Source organism: Myodes glareolus, chromosome 12, assembly GCF_982192425.1.
Source record: "Myodes glareolus chromosome 12, mMyoGla1.1, whole genome shotgun sequence".
Classification (NCBI taxonomy): domain Eukaryota; kingdom Metazoa; phylum Chordata; class Mammalia; order Rodentia; family Cricetidae; genus Myodes; species Myodes glareolus.
In genome coordinates, this window is record NC_142037.1 from 8,075,117 (window position 1) to 8,096,709 (window position 21,593).

The window sequence follows — 21,593 nt, forward strand, 5'->3', positions numbered from 1 at the left end:
GGGGAGAGTTGTTAAAGTGTGTGCTCAAGGTTCTGTCCCAGAGCTCATGCTGGAAACTCATGTGTTGGGTAGAGTCCAAGTTTTGTGCCAAATAAGGAGGAGAAATCACCACAAACCATCAGCCTGGCTTTTTTGTGCCTTTGTTTGGTGGCTTTGCATACACAGCCTCTGGTCTTCACTACTATTTTTCTGCTATTTACTTTATCAAAAACCAAAGAAACAAAAAATCCATCTCTTTATATCCAAAAAAAGCTGGTTCCAAATCCTCTTATGAGTAATTAACACCCATGGGTGCTCAAGACTCTTATGTGGACTGGCTTAGCATTGGCATCTTACTGAGTCAAACAGCACAGAAATAAAATAAATACTAAATAAAATATAAGCAAAGAAAAACAGACAATATGAATTCAAACAACTTCTTTTCCAAATATGTTCAATTCATGGTTGGTTGAATCCATGGCTATGAAAAGCTAGATACAAAAAGACAGACTCTGAAAGCAGCATTAAGAGAAAAGAATTATCGTTCCATATTTGTGACACTTTTGTCTGACATGGGCTCAGACTTTCCCCCAGAACATTTTAAAAATGGGCAAGAAAGATTTCAATTATAATTATTTCGCATATGTGAAATAGAGAGGTGTCTCTCTGTGTGTGTGTGTGTGTGTAACAATAAAGTAAAAGTGAAAGGAAGAGGGGGCACCTGTTGGAATGAAGAAGAAGTGAACATGGGCCTAGTATGTTGACCTATATTATTAAGATGTCATTATCTTGTATCCTCTGGGAATGAAGTAGTGAGGAGATCCAAGGCCTCCATGCATGTAGCACTGAAATTTGGTCTTAGACCCCTGTAATACGAGGGCAGACTTGTTGGGATTTCCATTCTGCCCAGTTCTCAAAGCCGGAAAGCCCCAAAGAAATTACACAGAGAGTCTACATTAATGATAAACTGATTGGCCCATTAGCTCAGGCTTTATATTAGCTCATATAACATATATTAGCCCATTATTCTAGTCTATGTTAGCCACATGGCTCAGTCCCTTTTTCAGCAGGACAGGTCACATCCTGCTTCTTCGGTGATCTGGGAAGGAGTGGGAGAAATGGGCTTCCTCCTTCCTAGAATTCTCCTGTTCTCATTGCCCTGCCTCTACTTCCTGTCTGATTGACCCACTTCTACTTCCTGCCTGGCTAATCAGCGTTTATTTAAAACATGATTGACAGATACAGACAATTCTCCCGCACCAGACACCAAAGGAAACTGAGTTAGAATTCATTCTGCTACTTCCTAGTCAGGAGGAGGCAACAGACACAGAAGTGCCAGCTTCAGTTTCCTCAACTGAACACGGGTTGCTGGGAAACCCTACAGTGTTATAAATATTGAATGGGAAATCACGTAATCCAAGTACGGAAACATGGCTGATACGGATAGCCATGGGACCTGCTGGCACCTCTCCTGGCACCGTTCTTGTCTGCACGCACAGGCTCTGGCAGGTCTGGTGACAAATCAAGCCAATGGCATAGAACTCAGCTGCAGACCTAGTGGGCCAAGCCTGCAAGCTTGATTGTACCACCACCCAGCTTGACTCAAGATTTCCTTCAACGGAGTTGACTGATGCTAGTTGGTACAATTCCGGCATCTTCTCCATGGTCATTCAGCTGACCACTAGGTTGCATTAGCCTGTAAGAACTTGTTTGTGGCCACTTCCTTGACTTTTCATACAGTCCCAGACCCTGCTGCCTAATGTCCCAGTCTTCACATTTCTGTACAGCACAGGCAGAGGGAAATCTTCCAGAAAAGAAATGTAGGTAACAGCCCCAAAGCATTATGGGATCCCTCTCAAGTCCTGGTCATTTATAAACAACTCCCAAGGAAAGTACTGGCTTTATCTTCTCCTTCGTTCTCCTCCCCTGGCTACCCCCCCCACCAAAAAATAAATAAAGAACAGAGGCAAGATCTGTTTTGTTTCAATGTTTAAAAGCCTTTGAAGGCGTAAGTATTTGTGAACAATAAAAAAATAATGCATTTTGTTCTCTTAACTGCTGTTCAGGTGGTGAAGCCCCCCTTCTTCCCACAGGGAGGGAAAGGGGCGCCATTGTGTTTTATGGTGGGCTCAGGCCCTTTTGTACCCTGCCAGGAGGGCCTGTGATTGCCCTCAGCTCAAGGACAAAGTCCACTGCAGAGTTTGCAATAAACAAAGGCAATGAGTCACAGTACAGCACCGGGGCTGGCAGGGGAGTCTTCACTAGCAACCCCCTCTCTGGCAGGAGTGTGGGTGGGGACCAGGGAAAGGAACCCCCAGAGGAAGACCTCTTGCTTATAATGGATCCCAGATGCCAAGGGCTGAGCTCTGATGCTCTCCAGTCCTGAAGCACCTAGGCTTAGTTTTCTTTTTTTTTTCTTTTTTTTTTTTTTGGTATGGGTCGAAGGACAGAATCAGTCTGCATGGGCCTCAGATCTCAAGTTGACAGTTTGGCATTAAATAAAGCATTAAACCCAAATGTTAATTTTCCTCCAGTGTGCCTGCGTGTGGTCTTACCTCCCCCTCTGCCCTATGGCTTTCCACTCCCTCTTGGAAGGCTTTCTTTATCTACCACTTTTTTAAGATTACAAAGAGGCTGATGCTCTTGGCTATACACCCCTCCAATCCAAGGATGAGGAAGGCAAGCTGACTACATTTCTCCAGCTTTCCACCCTATGAATGGAACCAAGCTGGAAAAAAATGTAGGGTTTTGTCCCGAATTCAAGTGTCATCTTTTCTGGTTCAATCCAAAAGCTGACATCATGAAAATCCAATCCGGGCTTTAGGTGACTGTTTAGACTCCTCCTCTTTCTGCTGCTTTGTTGAAATAAGAAAAGCAAAGATGGTTTTATCAAGATCTATCTTATAGGTAAAACTCCTTAGCTGTGTTCTAAGAGTGTATAACTTCTAGGCTCCCAGGGTTCTGGTTTGTTTGTTACACTAGACTGACAAATCCTCACTCATTCCTGAGTCAAGGAATTTCATTCACCCGTGGCTAAAGGCAAGAGTTTCTAAACAAGGTCAGCGTGAAGCATTGTGGTCGGCAAAGCCTCTCCAGTCCACCTTATAGATGAGGGATCCACAAGGATTATGATGAAGCCCAGACCTGGACTATCCCCTTTTTGATCTGACGGACACTGTGTCTCCATCAAGACAAGGGGGCTTTGCAGGAATGCAGAAACCAAACGGAATTCCAGATGGGAAGGAAATGCAAGTGTCACCCGGGAATGCAGATGATCTGGTTTAGTCATTAAGAGAGCCCCTTGCTAACAGAAAGCTTCCATTTGAGCCGTTAAGAATTTACTAGTTTTGTCTCTCAACCCCTTCTGCAGGAGACCCCTGAACCTTTATTTTCCTTCCAAGGCTGTCCTGGATTTTCTTCTTTCACATTGGCCCTGATTTATGCTATGTCCACATTTCCCTGGATAGTACCATCTTTTGAGTTATATATCATCAGAGTGACTCATTCTGATGATGTATGGCCCCAATACATCATCAGAGCTCCTTGCTCTGCCGTTGCACTAATGATATGTTAGTGTAATACATCAGCAGGCTGAGCTGCAGCGGTGATGGATGGAGCTGAGGGTGATGGGAGTCCATGGAGAGGAGGCTGAGGAGCAGGTTACCGGTAGGCACAGGAGGGAAATTTGTCAATCCCAGGTCCACCTCTTTTCTTGGTAGCAATGCCATACTGAATTAGCACTGTGGGGTGCATCTGTAAAGAAATAAAGAAGCATGCTTTATTTCCAAAAGCAGTGTGGATGAAGGACTGTGTATAAATGACTGGCATGTTAGAGGTTATTATACATATCACCAGAAATAAACAATGGCAGTGTAGGTACTGTATGAGAAAGGAGAAGGACACTCTGAAAGAGGAAGTGAGTGACCAAGGAAAAGGTGGGCATCAGGAAATGAGCTGTGTTCAGTCTTCTCGTCAGAGCGTGTCTGGAGGTTACCAGGGCCTCAGCTGCTTTCTTCTCACAGCTTTTCCTAGAATCTTGTGCCCTAGACCTTCTGACTAGCTAATGTTTGGCTTGAGGAAACTTCGGTAAGGGAGCGTTTATGGGCAGACAGAGCCAAGAGCTAGACCTAACCCCAATCTATGTGAGTTAATAGCTGGGCTTGAGTTCTTGATGTGCAGTCTGATGTGGTGATAGAACCTGTCTCGTGGAGCTGTTCTGAGTGTTATGGATATTAACAGTCACAAAACACATAAAATCATGTCAGAAATTACCCCTATGGCCTCGGGTAGCAATTTCCTACAGATTGAAATATTCTAGCCTGAGGGATTCTCTTCAAGACTCAGGAAGGAAACACAAGTTTAAAAAGCTTAAGAAATAAAGAACACACAAGTGCCAGGAACTTCCTGAAACTGTCATCAGTTCTAAAGCTTACTATCCAGTATCTCAGATAAGCATCATCCTAATTAGAGCTAGATTAAACCAGAGTACAGATTCATTCTGGGGCATGATTCCTGTCCAGCCTTAAGCCTGTGAAAACACTGTGTTTCTCCAGCCAGTGACAAGGTAGGGATGGGAAAGGTGCTCCCCCCACCCCCGCAAGAAATAAAAAAGAAGGAAGTAGTGATGAGTCACAAAAAGGTTCAAATCCTCAAAATATTTATATCTGTATAGTGTGTGTGTGTGTGTGTGTGTGTGCGTGCGTGTGTGTCACTGCACATACATAATGGTCACAGGACAACTTGTGGGAGTTGGTGCTCTGTGTTGGTTCCAGGCTTCAAACTCCTGTCATCAGGCTTGGGAGGCAAGCACCCTTACCTCAGGAGCCATCTTATGGGCCATAGAATTGAATCGTTTGGTCTGAGAATTATTTTAGTTTTGAGTATGCCTTTAATGTTTCCTCTCAGAAGAGAAATCTTCTTGTTAGCTCTCTATCTTTTATGATGAGCTCTAACCAGAATCACCTTTAATGTGCATATTTCTGTCATACATCTCCAAACTGTGCTCATCACATAAACACAAAGACATTTCTACATTTGAAGTGTGTGTTGAAGCAGTATCCCTGATCTATATTAGTCATCTTGTGCTACCATAACAACACACTGCACACTGAGTGTTGTCAACAAAACAAACATTTCTCAAAGGTGTGGAGCTAAGAAGTCCAAGATCAAGGTCCCAGCTGATTTGCTGTTGGTTGTGGTGATGACGATGTGGTCCTCCTTACTAGCTTACATTTTGTCAGGAGGAGAGGCACTAATCACACTCTGGCGGCCTCACCCACATAATCTCATCTAAACTTAGTTCCCTACAAATGCCTCATCTTTACATACTGTCACATTGTGAGTTCGAAATATGGATTTGGGGGACATAAACATTTAGTTCATACCGTTATGCTTTTTGTACCATTTCTGAGAATCCATTGCCAAATCCAAGGTCAGGAAGATCTGTCATACCCTCTTTTAATTATTATATATATATATATATATATATATATATACACACACACACACATACATATATATATGTGTATATATATATATATATATATATATATATGATGCTCAAGCTACAGATAGGCTATTGAGCCATTTTGAGTTACTTTATATGTATGACAGTAGAAGAGGGTTAATATTGTTTTCCTTCCCCTTTCAAATATTGATATTCTCATCAACAAATACCAGCAGACCATAGATAAATCACAGATAATATTTTAATGCATGCTTATGTAGGTTATGTGAAGAATCACTTCACTCTTTAAGGGGAAATACTGACACTTGGGAAGATTGGGGAAAAAATGTATCCACAGTATGACTGGCAGCATGTGGCTGAGATTCTGGTAAGGAACTAGAACCTGAATTGTACAGAGACTCAACTAGAAATTCCAAGCTCTCAGTGGAGAAAACAAAAGAATCTATTTATTTGTTTATTTATTTTGATTTGCTCATTTTTTTCAATTTCTCTATGATGAAGTACAGTAGTATGTACATTCATTATTTAAGCCAAATATGAAAGAATTTAGGAAATATGTCAACATCAGGAAGGAAAAAAGGCTGTAATAGATTCAGATTATCTGGGACTAAAGTCTATAGCTTCAGATGTAGATATAAAGTTGTGATGAGATGCCTAAATAACTGAAGGTTAGATATTTTAAACTGAAGGAACTATTAACTGTAAAATAGGTTCACACAGAAAAATTATTGAGTGCATTTTAGAGAGAAAATATAGCCATTGAAATGGAAGGACTAGTAAATTGATTTAAAACCAGATTATACACACTGGATAAAAAAATTGGCAGGCCTGGACCCAGATCTAAGGAAATTATTCTGAATGCAGTACAGAAGGACAAGGAGATGAAAAGTATAAAAGAGATATTTAGATAAAAATAAAATTGCAACATTCTAAAATTCAAGCCATGAAAGTCCCACAGTAAGCGACTGGTGCTCATAAAGGAATGGAAAAAAACAACAATGGCAAAAACAAAAAACAAAACCTGAAGGCGTATTGGTTGAGAATTTTGCAAACTTCATCAAAATAATACATCTACAATTAAAGGAATATAGAGGCTACTTAATGATGAGGAGTCCACGCAACAATAATAAAAATTGCAATAATAAACTTTCATTATGCCGAAGGCAAGAGACACTAAAAGAAGCAGGAAAGAGAAGCCAGACAGTTAACAACTGTGAGACAGAAGCAAGAGGCAACACAAGGTACTGCATGCTGAATGCTGTGCTGTGCCTAACACAACTGTGTTTCCATAATAAGAGTGACAGAGAGAGAGTCCAAAGAACTCCTAAATAGGGGGCATCATTGTATATAAATTAGTAAATAACCAACCAGCACAATTCAAAGCTAGTACCATTTCCATAAAATACTAAGGACAATGCTAACAGAATATATATGTAGTTTTTCAGAATTTCATAGGTGTAAACAATGTGCTTTGACCAAATTCACCTCTACAAATGTGAAAATATACGTGTTTTATATAAATTTAAAGTATATATACATATATGTATATACATATATAGTTTTAATTTGTCTGTCTGTATACATACATTGTATGTGGGATAAAGAGAAAAATCGTAATAGTCAATATACAATATCTAGAACTGAATGTCTCAACACTTGTAGGATAATAGCTGGGTCCTCTTAGCTATGAGGATGCTAAAGCAAGAGGGTTACTTTAGCCCAGGATTTTCAACATTCATGGCATAACAAGATCTAATTTCAAAATAAATCATTGAATATATAAACAAATACATAAATAATAATATTTATTATTTAAAGAATAAATAAATAATATTTATTTATTTAAAGAATGACCATATAGATGCAATTCTAAAACTCTAGAGACCAACACAAGAAAGATTAAGATTGAATCCAATTTGGACTACATAGTACAATCCTGCCTCAAAGAAAAGAAACGTGGGAATGGAACAGGAGTGAAACATTGAAGGAAATTGATAGCCACAAAATCTGTGTGTGTGCACGTGCGTGTGTTCATGTGTATGTGTGTCTGACATATGTGTGAGTGCGTGTGCCTGTGAGAGTGTGGTGTGTGTGTGTGTGAGGTTTATATAGCTCAGCTCTGACTAGTATCCCTCAGCCTTTGTCAAGTGCTGAGATTAGAAGGATTTGTTTTCACACCGAGTCATAAATTCTTGATTTGAATATGATGGTATGCTATTGCTGAATTAAATTTCTATAACTTACAAATTAATTCGATTTTAAAATAAAAATTAAATCTAAAGATAATAAATGGAAAATCATTGGGCTGTTTAGCCAATAACCGAAAGATAGCAAGACCCAAGTGGCTGCTGCTAAAGTTTTCAATAGTTTCTTTCAGCAAATAGTGCCTGCTGTGACTAGAGGAGGGTGCTAATATAGACTTTATAGCAAAATCAATTAAAAACCACGGTGGAAAGAAATATCAGGAGACATCCTGTTGCCTGCAAAATGTAGAACTCTCAGCTACCAGCACCACCTCTGCCTGCAGTGCACCATGCCCCACTATGATGATAATGGACTGACCTCTGAGCTGTGAGTCACCCCTGATAAATGTTTTCTTTATAAGAGTTCTTGCGGTCATGGTATCTCTTCATAACAATAAAAACTCAAACCAGGACAGATGACCCCCCCAAAATTAGAATTGCTAACAAATTCAGTATAGTGGTGAGATAAAAAAAAAACATTCAAACAGCAGTAGCATTTTACATATTAATAAAAAATTTATGGAAAGTAAAAATAAGAAAGCAGTTCTACTCACAAAGATGTTAAGGATGTCTTCAATAAAACTTTCAAACTACTGGTGAGAGGAATTGAAGAGGACACTCTAACTCAGAAGACATACCTTTGTGGGTGTGAAGACTAATATGGCTAAAATTTCCATGCTATCAAAGGCAATCTACGAGTCTACGCAGTTCCCACCCAAAAGTCAATATTCTCCCAGAAATACAAAATACAATTCTAAAAATTCATAAAGAAATACAAAAAACTATTCAGAGGAGCTAAAGCAATTCTAAGGAAAAAGAAAAAAAAAAAAGAACAAAATAGGTTCAAAATATACTTCAAAAAAATAGTGACCAAAACAGCATAGCTTTGGCAGAAAAACAGAAACAGGTCAGTAGAGCATAGCTAAATACAGAAATTAATCCATAGTCTCACAACTCTCGATTTTATATCAACATCTCAAGAACGTGAATTGGAAATAGAGTAGTTTCTTCAGTAAGAGGTGTGGGGAAAGCTACATATGTATCCATGTGCAGAGGAGGAAATTATTTATTCCATGAACAAATCTATAAAATATTTACAAATATAAACTCAAAATGGACAAAAACACAAATGTAAAACTTGAAATTATAAAACTGTTAGAAGGAAAGACAAAGAGACACCATAGAAACATCAGTGGAAACAAAGATTTTACCCAAGTGTACAAATCACAGACAGCAAAAGCAGAAGGAGGCAAGTGAGAGCACATGGAACTCAAAGCTATTTCATTGCCGAGGAAAAACTCAGCAGAGCAAAGAAAAAAAAAACCAAAATCTGCAAAAATATTTTCAAATTGCTCATCCAACAAGAGGTAAATATTCAGAAAGAATGAAGAGCTCAAATAACTCATCAAGAAAACAAATAATCTATTTAATAGGGAGCATATGTTGGCAACGGATAGATGTTTCTCAGAAAAAAACATGTGTATGGCCAACAAAGGCATGAAAATACTAAATATTACTAATCATCAGGAAAACGTAAGTCAAAACCAAACTCATATAGCATCTTAATCCAGCAAAACTACTTACTGAAGAACTGGCTTTGATAATTAAATTTGAGTTTTTCTTACTTATTCTGAAATACCTAAAAGGGATAGGAGGGAAGCCATGTAGTAGGAGGGAAACTTGTGATTTTTGTTGCATGCTACACAAAGCATTAGACACTGGGAAACAATTATGGACTCCAATTTTTAAAAATATGTTTTAAAAAATACTCAAAGAAAATCCCCCCTTACATACACTCCTGTTAGAACTAGTAATAACTTCAGCAATGTAACTGGATACAAAATAAATAAAAAAATAGCTTATTCCTACCCATGAGAAATCAAAAAGAGAAATGAAGGAAAATGACATTTATAATAGCACTAAAATAACAAAATAGCCACAAATAAGTGTTTCCAAGGAGATAATAGACATTTACATTGGAAACTATAAATTTTTCTTAAAAGATCAAGGAAGGACTAAATAGAAATGTATCCTATGTTCATGGATTAGGAAGCTGAATATTTTTAAATGTCAATATTACCAAAATTGGTCCACAAATTTAATGTGATTATCACAAAAATTCTAACACCTTTTCTGAAAAAAACCCTTAAATCAAAAAAAAATTCATATAGAATTTATAGAGACTCTCAGTAACCAAAGTACTCTGGAAAAAGAAGCTAGAGGTCCCAGAATTCAATTTCAAACTTATTACAAAGCTACTGAAATCAAAACAATGTGGTATTGGCAATGAAAAATGTACAGTTCAGTGTACTGGATGAGGGAAATAAATTTTTATTATAATTGCCAAAAGCCTTTTAACAAAAAAATCAAGACCATTAAATAGGGAAAAGACAATCTCTTCAAATGTGGGCAAAATTGGATGTCCATATATAAAAGGAATTAATTCAAAGTTGGACAAAGAAACACACATAAGATTTAAAATGGTATAACATCTTCAGGAAATGCTAGATAATAAACTTCATTATATTGGATTTCAAATGTTTTCTTGGCTGTTACAGCAATAACATAATTAACAAAGTAAAAACAGACAAATATAACTTTATTGACATTTATAACTGTCAAGGACAGAGTCTAAAGATTGAAAGAGACATCTATATAATATGGGACTTCTGCAAGTAGTATATTTGATAAGGGATTGATTGGTATTTCAATATAGGGGCTGGATCTGGGAGGAGATGAGGAAAGAATGAGGTGAATCAAAATCAAAATACAGTACATGAAATTCTAAAAGATTTAATAAAATATTGTCTTAAAATATCCCAAATATATAACAAGTTCATAAAAGTCTGGTGTGGGAGATCATTCTGTCTCTGTGTTGCTTTTATTGGTTAATGAATAAATCTGACTTGGCCTGTGATAGGGCAGAGTAGAGCTAGGTGGGGAAAACTAAACTGAATGCTGGGAGAAAGAAGGTGGAGTCAGTGAGAAGCCGTGTAGCCCTGCCTGAGACAGACACCGGCACTTGACCTGGTAAGCTACAGCCTCATGACAATACACAGATTAATGGAAATGGGCTAATTTAAGATATGAGTTAGCCAGAAATATGTTTAAGCTATTGGCCAAACTGCATTGAAAATATGTGGTTTCTGTGTGATTATTTCAGTGCTGAGTAGTTGGGAAGAAACAAGCGGCCTCTTACAACAAAAGTCAACAATACACCATTTTTTAAAAAAATGGGCAAAGGATTTTCTTATAAATAATATATGTAAAAAGCCATGAACATATGAGATATTGTTAATAGTTCTAATCATCAGGAAATAAAAATCAAAATAAGGTTTCCCCTCACATGCATAGTATTACCACATTTAAAAAATACAAAACCAAGTGTGGTCAACAGTGAAGAGTATAGAGAAATCAGACTTATGGAGACAATATAAAATGGCATAGTGGAAGGTGGAACAAGGGCTCAGAGGTTAAGAGAATGTGGTGATCTTACAGAAGACACGGGTTCAGTTCCGAGAATCCATGTCAGACAGCTCACAACTGCCTCTAACATCCACTCTAAAGGATAAGACATCTTTTTATGGCCTTCTGGTACCCACATATGTGTGATACACTTACACAGACACATATATACACGTAATTAAAAATAAAATAAATCTTTTTTAGAGAAAAGAAAAAGTACAATTAGAATTACCACATGATGGAACAATTCTGCTTCCACATGTATGCAAAAGAGTTGAAAGTAGCATCTCAAAGAAATGTCTGCACACATGTATACATAGAAACATTTACAATAGCCAGAAGGTAGAAGCCATCTGACCTTTCACCCCTGGACAAGTGCAAAACAAAATGTGGTGTATTCATACCATGCTTTATTAGCTAGTCCTTAAACAGAATGAACCTATACATGCAGCCTTACGAAATATAATGGGAGCTTTATATTAAGGTGAAATAAGTGAATTACAGAAACCATTCATTTATAGGAGATAAATTTGGAGGTGAGAAGCCTGGAGAGATGGTTCGGTTATGAAGAACACTGGTTCCTCTTCCAGAGGACCCAGGTTTGGCCCCCAGTACCTGTGGTCGCTCACAACTCTCTCTAACTCTAGTTCTGGAAAATGAATCCAATGCCCTCTCTGGCCCCCTAAGTACACAAGTGGTACACAGACACGCATGCACTCAAATCACCCACACTCAGAAGATAAATAAATTTAAAAAGACAGGAAAAAGAAAACTGGAGGCAAGGAAGAATAAATTTCCAGGTCTGAAGGAAGGAGAAAACGGGTAACTATTTATTGACTACAGAGTTTCAGTTAAGATGAGAGTTCGCAAGAATCATTATACAGTCACACGGATATAGTTAACACTATTGAACTGTAAAGTGGTAAATTTTCTTCTGCATATTTTACCACAGTTAACAAACATCATACAGAAACCAGAGAAGGCATTTCACAGAAAAAGTGTAAGGAAAAAAATGTATCAATACATGATCAAATTAGTTAGTAATCAGGGATATATAAATTATTGCCAAATAAGATATGATGTCATATTCACTAGGTTCCAAAAATTAAGTTTGACAGTGCCTAAGTGGTGATGAGACTGTGGAATGTGAGCTCTCATACATAGGACCACCTCTGTGATGTGGGTGCTTCTTAGAAAACTTGTGATTCAAGGACTCTGTCTACAAAACCATTAGGGCCACCCCCAGATCGCCTCATCAGCACTGGATTGGCAGTCCTACACCATAAAATTCTGAGAAATATCCTGCCTTGGAAATGAGAGCAATGTGTTAGCCAGGCCCAGGACAAGCCCGTAGGTGGGAGTGTGGTACCACCTCCCAGTCAGTGGAAGAAGACTGGAGGGACCTCCCTTATCGTCAGTACAGGCTACTGTGCCCAGACAGCGATCCTGCTCTCGGCAAGACTTGAGTACTAGAGACTGATTTAAAAGTTTTCAGAAAAGTGGTCCAAAGTGCACAAGCCCTTGAGGTGTGACCAAGCTAAAGACCCCTAACAAACTCTAAAATCAATACTGTCCCGTGGGTAGAAAATGCATCCATGTAACTTTAAAAAAAGTTTGACTTCATCTTGTAAATCTGAAGTGCACATTACTAATTGTATACTTTGTCAGTGAATACAGAGTCTCCTGAAGGTTTGTTGCAACCTTTGTTGTTGTTGTTGTTGTTTTGGTTTTTTGTTTTGTTTTGTTTCTCTAGGCAGTGTTTCTCTGTACCGTTGGAGCATTTTCTGGAACTCTCTCTGCAGACCAGAAGGCTTCAAACTCACAAAGATCTGCATGCCTCTGCCTCCTGAGTGCTGGGATTAAAGGTTTGTGCCACCACCACCCACCATTGTTGCAATGATTTTTAAGACTGTTAATTTCAGCCTTACGCATGAGAGGGAAACATGAAACAGCTAAATGTTCATCTAGGTTGGTACAGATTTAAAATAAAAATGGTATGAAGTTCATATCATAGAGTATTAAAATTTCCATGACCCACTATTATACATAATAGCGAATATAAATATTAATCGTATAGTGAGAAATGTCATTGAAGATTGTGTATAACACAGATCAATCTCTATGAGAGCACAAAAGAACAAAATAAGCAATGTCTCCAGTGCACGCGCGCACACACACACACACACACACACACACACACAAAATATGGGACAGAATTGTAAGGAGGTCTAGACATTTCTGGCAATATTTAAATTTTTCAAGTTGCATTTGAAAGACTTCTATTTTATTATTAATTCATATATATGTCATATTTTCCTGTATCAGAGAACATATACCTTTCAAATGCTTTCAGCAAAGCAGCAGGTTACAAAATGAACCTACCCAAATCAATTGCCCTCCTATAAAGCAAAGACTGGGACACTAATCAGGGAAACAATCCTATTCACATTAGCCTGAAAAAAAATTATGGCTTGTAATAAACCTAGTAAGGAAGTGAAAGACCTATACAATAAAAAATTGAAAACAATGAAAAGGAAAAGAAACTTAAACGAAAATTAAAAGAAAAAACCTTGATCAGAATTTCCCAAGCACATCTGAGGTTTAGCCTTGTTTGGCTTGTTCTTTGCTAACTTGTTTCCCTTCTAAGATTATCCGAAGGAAGTGCCTGAGTGGCGCTTACTGTGGCTTTCCAAACCTGCGGGTGATGTGGGTCCTCTGTTTTTTCCGTTCAGTGCCATGCAGGTGGAGACTGTATTTCATCTTTCACAACTCAAAGAGGGGAGAATATTTGGTGCCATGACAATAGTCCAAGTCTGACTGTCCTAAGCCCCTCGCTGGGCCCTCCTGGTGAGCTGCTGCCATTTCCTGTTGCCGAAACCTGACACAGCGCATGCTTTTTAGTGGCTGTCTGCCTAAACATAGCACATGATTTCCTTGCCCACAGCCTATTTCTTCACTCGAATCCTGAACTGTGAGTGAGAAATTAGGTGCAAATTGCCCACTGAGCCTCATGGTGAGCAGCACTGGAGTTTCAAGACCCAGTGATGTCAACTGAGAGCCAGATAAGGGGCCGCTTTGGCTCTTTGATCAAACATGTAACTCAAGAGCCCGGCTCTGCCTGGTCACACTGCCCCCCGCACGCAGCAGGGAGGCCTCCAGGGGCCGTGGCACTCATGTTCTCTTGGCTGAACAGACAGAAATTTGCTTTCTTGGCTGCATAAACGGTGCTTGCTCATTCTCGTTTCCAGTCAACAGATATTCCCTGAGATTTATTGGGTGTTGGTTACAGTTCCGGGACTGTGCGGCTGAAGACAAAGAAGAGCAGATGAATCTGAAATTACTCCCTGTCCTCAAGGAAGCTGAAGGAGAGACAATGAGGAAAACAAAGAGCCAAGGCTCCCAAATCAGTCCTGCTGTGAACTTGCTGGGTGGGCCCAGGGCAACCATGTTATCTGGCCAGGGCTCCACTTCCTCATTCATAAATTAACGTGTTGGGATGGCTAGTTTTGAATGCTCTTTCCAAAGCTAAAAAATTATGTTTATATGACTATGGATGCACAGATATGGCTCATTGGAGAAAGTTATGCCCGTAAGCCACCTAGGTCCTCTAAGCATCCCGTTCCCTAGGATTGCAGAAGTGCAAACGAAGGCCACAAAAATGATGGAACTTCTTCAACTCAGCTACAATACAAGTGTCCTGGGCATAAGAGGATTCACAGGAGAGAAGGCAAAATTGGGAGTTGGCGGTACATTAAGATCTTTGATTCAGGCTGGATAGAGACTGCTCTACAGCATAAGGCCAGTACACAGTGGGGAATGGACCTGCAAAAGAAAGGGAGCAAACACTGACCCTGTGGGTAAAGGAGCTGAACAGTGAATTGTGTCCAGATGAACAATGGAAGACCCTAAGAGAAGCAGAACAGGCATGGGGAGATACCAAAGCGTTTATCATTCAGTCTGTTGATCGTGGTGACTCAGTTGCACCGGCAGCCTAAGACTGCCTTCCTTTTGTTCTAGTATTACCAGGCTTTAACCTGAGTTTAGCAGAAGATAGACTGAGTTTGTTCATAGAAACATATGAAAAGTACTCATTGTATACATAACAAAATAAGCAACATAGGTTCACACTGGACATTGACAGAATAATTCTAGAGGATTTGTGACCTTACCCTTAATATTTGTGCAGACTAGGTGAACAAAGTCTACACTGGCAGAAACTTTCTAGACATAGTACAACAGCCAGGAAACTTTCTTCAAGGACCAGAAGTTGAATCAATTAGCTATCGCTGAGTAAGGAATGATTCCAAATTCAGTAGTTTAACATAGCAGCTATTTATTATCCTGTGCTCCGTATCTGTGGCTCAGCTGTGTTTCTGATTCATATTAGGTTGGGTTCATCTCAGTTGCCTTGATTATGAGCTTGGGGTTTGTGTACAGATCCTCTGGGGTTATATAGGGCACTTCTGCATTCTCCTGTCTGGGATCAGTGGGCAAGCTAGCCCTGGGACAGGTTTCCTATGTCTGGAGAAATGAAGAGACCACCAAAGGCGTATGTCCCTTGAGGTCTGAGCTGGAGCTCACATGCTCAGGTCTCCTCTCAGCCTGGCACTCACAGGGCTGAACCCAAATTCACGTGGAAATTCAAACTCTGCTTCTTTGGTAAAAAGAGTTAAAACAAACAAACAAACAAAACCCCTCATGCTGGAATATAGAGTCAGGCAATATGAGGAGTTTAATCATTACAGGAATTGAAACCTCAAATCAAGAGACTATTAGGAGAATCAAGTAAAAAGTGTACAAACTCTTTAGAGACATTAAAATAGTGTGTTTATAGCCTTAAAGTTTATTATTCCTTTGAAGTTTAACTGAACAACTCAGATTAAAATTTAAGATGTAGGAGAGAAGGGAGAGGACGGGAGGAGTAAACCAATACCTAGTAAAAAAAAGAATGCAATAAGGAAACCTGCTAGTTTATGTTAATAAAAATTTTTTAAAAGAAAATCAGAGAAAATCTCTTTAAGCAATAGAATCATGTACAATAAATATATAATAAAATTAAAATAAATGAAATATATAACAAAATTTAGTGAATTTAGAATCTGTAAAGGAAAGCAAATAAGGTTATATGTAACTGCTAAAACAAATAGCTAAGAGATTCAAATTGGAAAGTGGGAGAGACTATATTTCTATGTGGATCTTGAAAACATAAGACATACTAATCTATTGAGAGTAGGCACTGTTCTACTATAGGGTTAAAATAATTGGGTCCAAACACTATTAGATCCAGTGCCAAAGTGTACACAAATGGAAGAACTCTGTGTGGGTGGGTATTCCAAAACGAACCACACTTAATTCCTTTCTTGGCGGTATTTTCATTAAATACAATACTTTATGAATTCTAACTTTATTGCTTCATTAGCATAGTGGCAGGAAATTATATTTCACTTTTCAAAATAAGATTATTTGTCTCTTCTTCTTCTTCTTTTTTTAAATAGTCTATTGCTTCTGGAGAAACCATAAGCAATGAGAGAGGCAGCTGAGCCAGCAGCATAGATGGGAGAGAGCTTAAGAGCCCAGATTTCTATGGGGCAGAATATTCTCATTTCCTTCTAATCTCTCAGACACCACACATCATACGTCAGCCATCTGAGAAGACCAATAGTGACACACACCAGTGACACCCCCGCGTCACAATTGAAAAGGAAAATTGAACAAAACCAGTGGGCTTGTAGGAAAACCTCGTGGGTATATAACCATGAGTGGCTGACCATGATTATCAACTTGATGGAATCTGAAATGAGCGAGGAGGTATACTTTTACGTGGGCCTCTGAGGCCATTTTCCCAAAGGATGGGTTGCCTGGGTGGCGGCAGCTTCCAAAGGGTGGTTCAGATGCACAGAGGTCCAGGGGATGGGCAGTACTAACTGCCTGGCTCCCTCCATTTCTTCCTGAGAAAGTGTGCTTCGTCCTGCTGTTTCCATGCTTCAACAGGCATTAGTCCCCACCACAGATGGCTCACCTCTGTACCAGGCGTTCTTCAGGAACCTTCCAGACCTTCAGAACCCGGCAGAAACTGGTGAAGCACCCAGCTTTAGGACTGAGCAGCTACTGAGTTCTTACCCTCTCTAATATGGAGACAATCATTGTTAGACCTCTGAGGTCCTCTTAAGTAAAACAATATTATCACCTTTCGTAATAAATTTACATTTTATTGGTCTGTTCCTCTACACTATCTGATATGGGTCTTACATCACCTATAAAACTAGAACTCAAGGTAGCATTTGCTACTGGTGGTTCCCTTGTCACAATTCTTCTAGAAATCCATTTTATGTATTAATATTGGATGTATGTGCATACTGGATGATGATGATGATGATGATGATGATGGTGTGTGTTTGTGTGTGTATGTGTGTGTGTGTGTGTGTGTGAATGTCTTGGAGCTGGTTTTCTCCTCCTTACACTGTGAGTTGAAGTAAGTGCTCCTGCATCTCATCATATATCTCACTGGTTCTCAAGGTTACAATTCTTGACTTACTGTCCACATCCTTCACTAAATGAAGAGTTAGAACTGAGGCAGGTTTTAGAACCTGCTGTATTTTTAGCTGTATGCAGCACGTAATGACTTTCATGATCATTGTCAGACAAACAAAAAGAACCTTTTCAAGGGCTGGGGGCCTGGCTCAGTGGGAAAATCATTTGTCATGTAAGCAGGAGGACCCAAGATTGGATACCCCAAACCAACATAAAGTCTGGTATGGTAGCTCACACGTCTGTAACCCCAGTGTTTCCATGGGGAAATGAGAGGTGGAGATAGGAGAAGCCTTCAGGTCCTCCAGCCAGCTTGCCTGATGTCTGCAACACAGATGTAAATGACAAAGAGACCCAGCCTCGATCAAAGTGGAAGGTGGGGGCCAACAACTATGGTTATCCTCTGACCTACACATATACCCCGTGACACTCATCTGCTCATATGCACACACACACACACACATACAATCACACATACAGAAATATGTACATGCACACAGACACACATACATAGACACACACGAATCCTTCAAAGTGCATCAGACAGGTTTTTTCCATGTTAGGCACTTTATCTAACATTCACCATTAAAACACTAATGAGACTGCATTTATAACTAAGATCTCACTTCTTGGATTTTGCTATATTTTCAGGATTCCTTGGGGAGGAATAGGAATTTAAAAATGATAGTATTAAAATAGTAAAATTCTGAGCCAAAAAAAATCATAATGAAACTGAATTCAACCAGGGATCTAAAAATGAGAAATTTGAAAGCTGTTTTCCCACAGAGGTTTTACATGATAAAAATATTTTTAAGGAACTTTTTATTTCTGATGCATTATTTAACAAGGAAATTTTAGCAAGTTTTATTTTACATAAAAAGTTGAGCCTATTTAATAATAGGATCATTAGCCGATAGTCATCCTGAACTAGCATTCTGTCTAGCCTTTGAGAAGTACCTATTAATTATCATCCCTCTTTGTTTTTATTTTAATGAAGTACTTATGTAAGAAGTTACATATTTGATGTATTTAATAACCATTAATTACCAAATTAATACATACACATCAATTGTACATGTTTGGAAATGGGAGTTGGTTTGAAGTCACAGGTAAAGGAACTGTTACATTTGGGTTGTGCTTCTCTTTGAGAAAATTTCTGCTGTATATGATGAGAAATTAAAAAATCACCTTTCTATTGAAAATGACAGAGCTAGCAAATGTTAACCAACAGTTTATAAGAAGAATTTTTGGTAGATTCTAAAAAATTGGCATGCTGCAATTGTTAAAGTGTTTGTTGCTTTAAGGAACAAATATCTTCAAAAGTTCCATGGTTCACAGTATGCCCCGCTCCCCTTGGGCTGAATGCATTATATTCTTTTATTTTTCTTCTTAATGGAGGATTTGGGGAAGGAGAATGAAGACATCCTTTCAGACAAGGTGCACTCAGAAGCACAGAAAAACTACATATGGAATGTCAGCATGGGTTTAGAAGCATAGAGAGAGAGAGCTGAGCTGTGATGTGCAGTATCCTTGGGTGATTGGTTCCAGGATGCTCTAAAGACACTCAAATCCTCCATGGAAATGCGCCTAATAGTTTTGCACTTAGCCTGTACACATCTTATTGTATGCTTCAAACTGTGTCTGGATTATTCAGAATCCCAGTAAATATGAGCACTGTGTAAAATGTCACACTGTATTGTTTAAAGAACAGTGACAAGAGCAGAGTCTCACTCATTCAGAATACATAAAACCATATACAATATTCCCCCTGCGTATTTCCAATTTGAAGTCTGTTGCATCTATAGATACAAGGACACCGATACCGAGGGATGATTGGACATCTGGTACTGTGCAACCCCACACAGACTCTGGAAGAAGTAAGGGGTGGTTGTCTTGGCTAGCCAATGATAATCCTTGGAGCAAACCTTCCCAAGCTAGTAAAGAACACCCAAGGGAGGGAGTGTGATCTCCACAACAAAATTACTTGGATTCAGTTGATTGAGTGGTAGGAAAGATTCTTTAATTTCTCAGAACCTTCTTTTCTTGTCTTGGTCAGGAACCATAACATCGTAGGGCTGTGGTGAAGATAATGTGCGTGCATGTGTGCAAAGCAATTAGGATTGCAGTTGGTACATAGTAGGCTACCCAGAAATGATACATGTCTATATTTCTAATCTTCATACACTAGGGCAGTATTTGGAAATGTTCTCTATAGCAGAGATCTCTGTCATTAGAATGCTTCTTTGAGAAGGATAGTAGTTCTGCTCAACCCATCAGTCAGACAGCAGTGTGGAGTGTGAAAAGTGAGTCCCACATGGAAAAGAGGCATTGGTAGTAAAAAGAAAGCAATGAGAACTGTCGTCCAGATGACCTTAGAAGGAACTAGAAAAAAAACCCAGGTCCATCAGTGCCCTCGTCAGATGTTAGAAGGAAATCAACTTGTCATATGACCTCCAGGAGCCAATCGAGACATACTGCATTGACTAGAAGATTTACTACCTGAGCAAATAAGTGTGAGCACAAAACATCTTCCTCACAGACATTATTATGGAAACAGGGAGCACATCACCGAGGTGGGTGAAAACACTATTGAAGATAATAGTAATGGACTCTTTGAAGTCAAGCAGTCTTCTGTAAATGTTGCCCTGGGCATTGACATTGAACCCAGGTCCTTGCTCCTGATAGAAAGTGCTCAAAAACTGAGCTACACTTCCAGTCCTTAATCTGTCATGGCTAACAGTGTTACCACGTTTACTTAACAGCTACATGACCTTGACCACTCTATCTAACTCTTCTCAGTATGGTATTCTTATCTGCAAAATATAGACGCTAGGGTGGTAATGAAGATTAAACAAAATAATACATGCGCCATAAAAGTCAATGAACCATAATAATAAGAGCAGTGTGAGTCACATGGGATTATCTTGGGAAATGTGTCTGCCTTCTTGTTCTTGGCCAACCATTCCTTCAACTAAAACCAACAGAGACACGGGAATGCATTCTGAGAGAGTGTGAACATTACAAAAAGCCCTTTAAGGTGGTTTTCCTGGAAACACATGGCCTCATACGTAGGGACAAGCCTTGAATGTGAACCTAGAGGCTCTTTAGGTTCAATGAAGTAGAAAATGTCTCTGAAGCTCCTGGATAGTATATGAAAGGAGATAGGTGGGGGTGCTCCTGTGGGGAGACCCTTTTTGAGAGAAGAAAAACGTAGGATCACTTATTTGACATGAAATAAGAGAAAACATGCCAATTGCCTGGTTAATTAAACAAGAATGGACCCTGTATGGGAGAGGGGAGACTTACCACACTGGGTCTAGATAGGGTTAGGAGGGAAGGACTCAGATGACCAGTAGAGATGCAGACTTGGTAGAAGGCATTTCTGGCAACAGTGGATTCCCACTAAGCCCCTGAAAAGCATATTTAGGATTATTTGACTTCTCAGGGTCTTTAAGAACAGGTTTTTGTGGTTCATAGTAAATATAAGGCTTTGATCATTGAATCAATTTTGACAATATGGCTTATTTCCATTCATGAGTTCTATTATCATTTCCTGACCATTGGCTTCATAGAAAAACAAATAAAATTCTGTTCTTTTCCATTGTACATGCACGTTGTTGAAGAAGGAGCACATGGCTACAGGAACAAGCTATTCCCATAGTATCCACACCAGAGACGACCTGGAGTGCCAGAGAAGGAACGGGGATAACTTACTATTACAAAGAGCAGAAAAGCTTCATGGAAGAGGAAGTAACTGGTATGAGATTTAAACAGAAAAATTATATGAGAAGGAAATCACACATTCTACTTAAATTTCAGAGGTTCAAGGATTGAATATACATGTGTTGTCTTATAGCCTCAGTGTTGACATTCATGGGAAAATAAACATGTACAGTTAAGACTCTTGACTC

At 39.0% G+C, this 21,593-nt stretch overlaps 1 long non-coding RNA gene across 1 annotated transcript; it reads right to left on the bottom strand.

The window, feature by feature from the left end:
• Positions 1-1,955: 1,955 nt before the first annotated feature.
• Positions 1,956-14,038, bottom strand: LOC146892209 (uncharacterized). The gene is made up of 2 exons (XR_015004671.2): positions 13,850-14,038; positions 1,956-3,732 (listed from the first exon to the last, which is right to left on the bottom strand). It is a non-coding gene; the product is annotated as an uncharacterized LOC146892209 (long non-coding RNA).
• Positions 14,039-21,593: the final 7,555 nt, after the last annotated feature.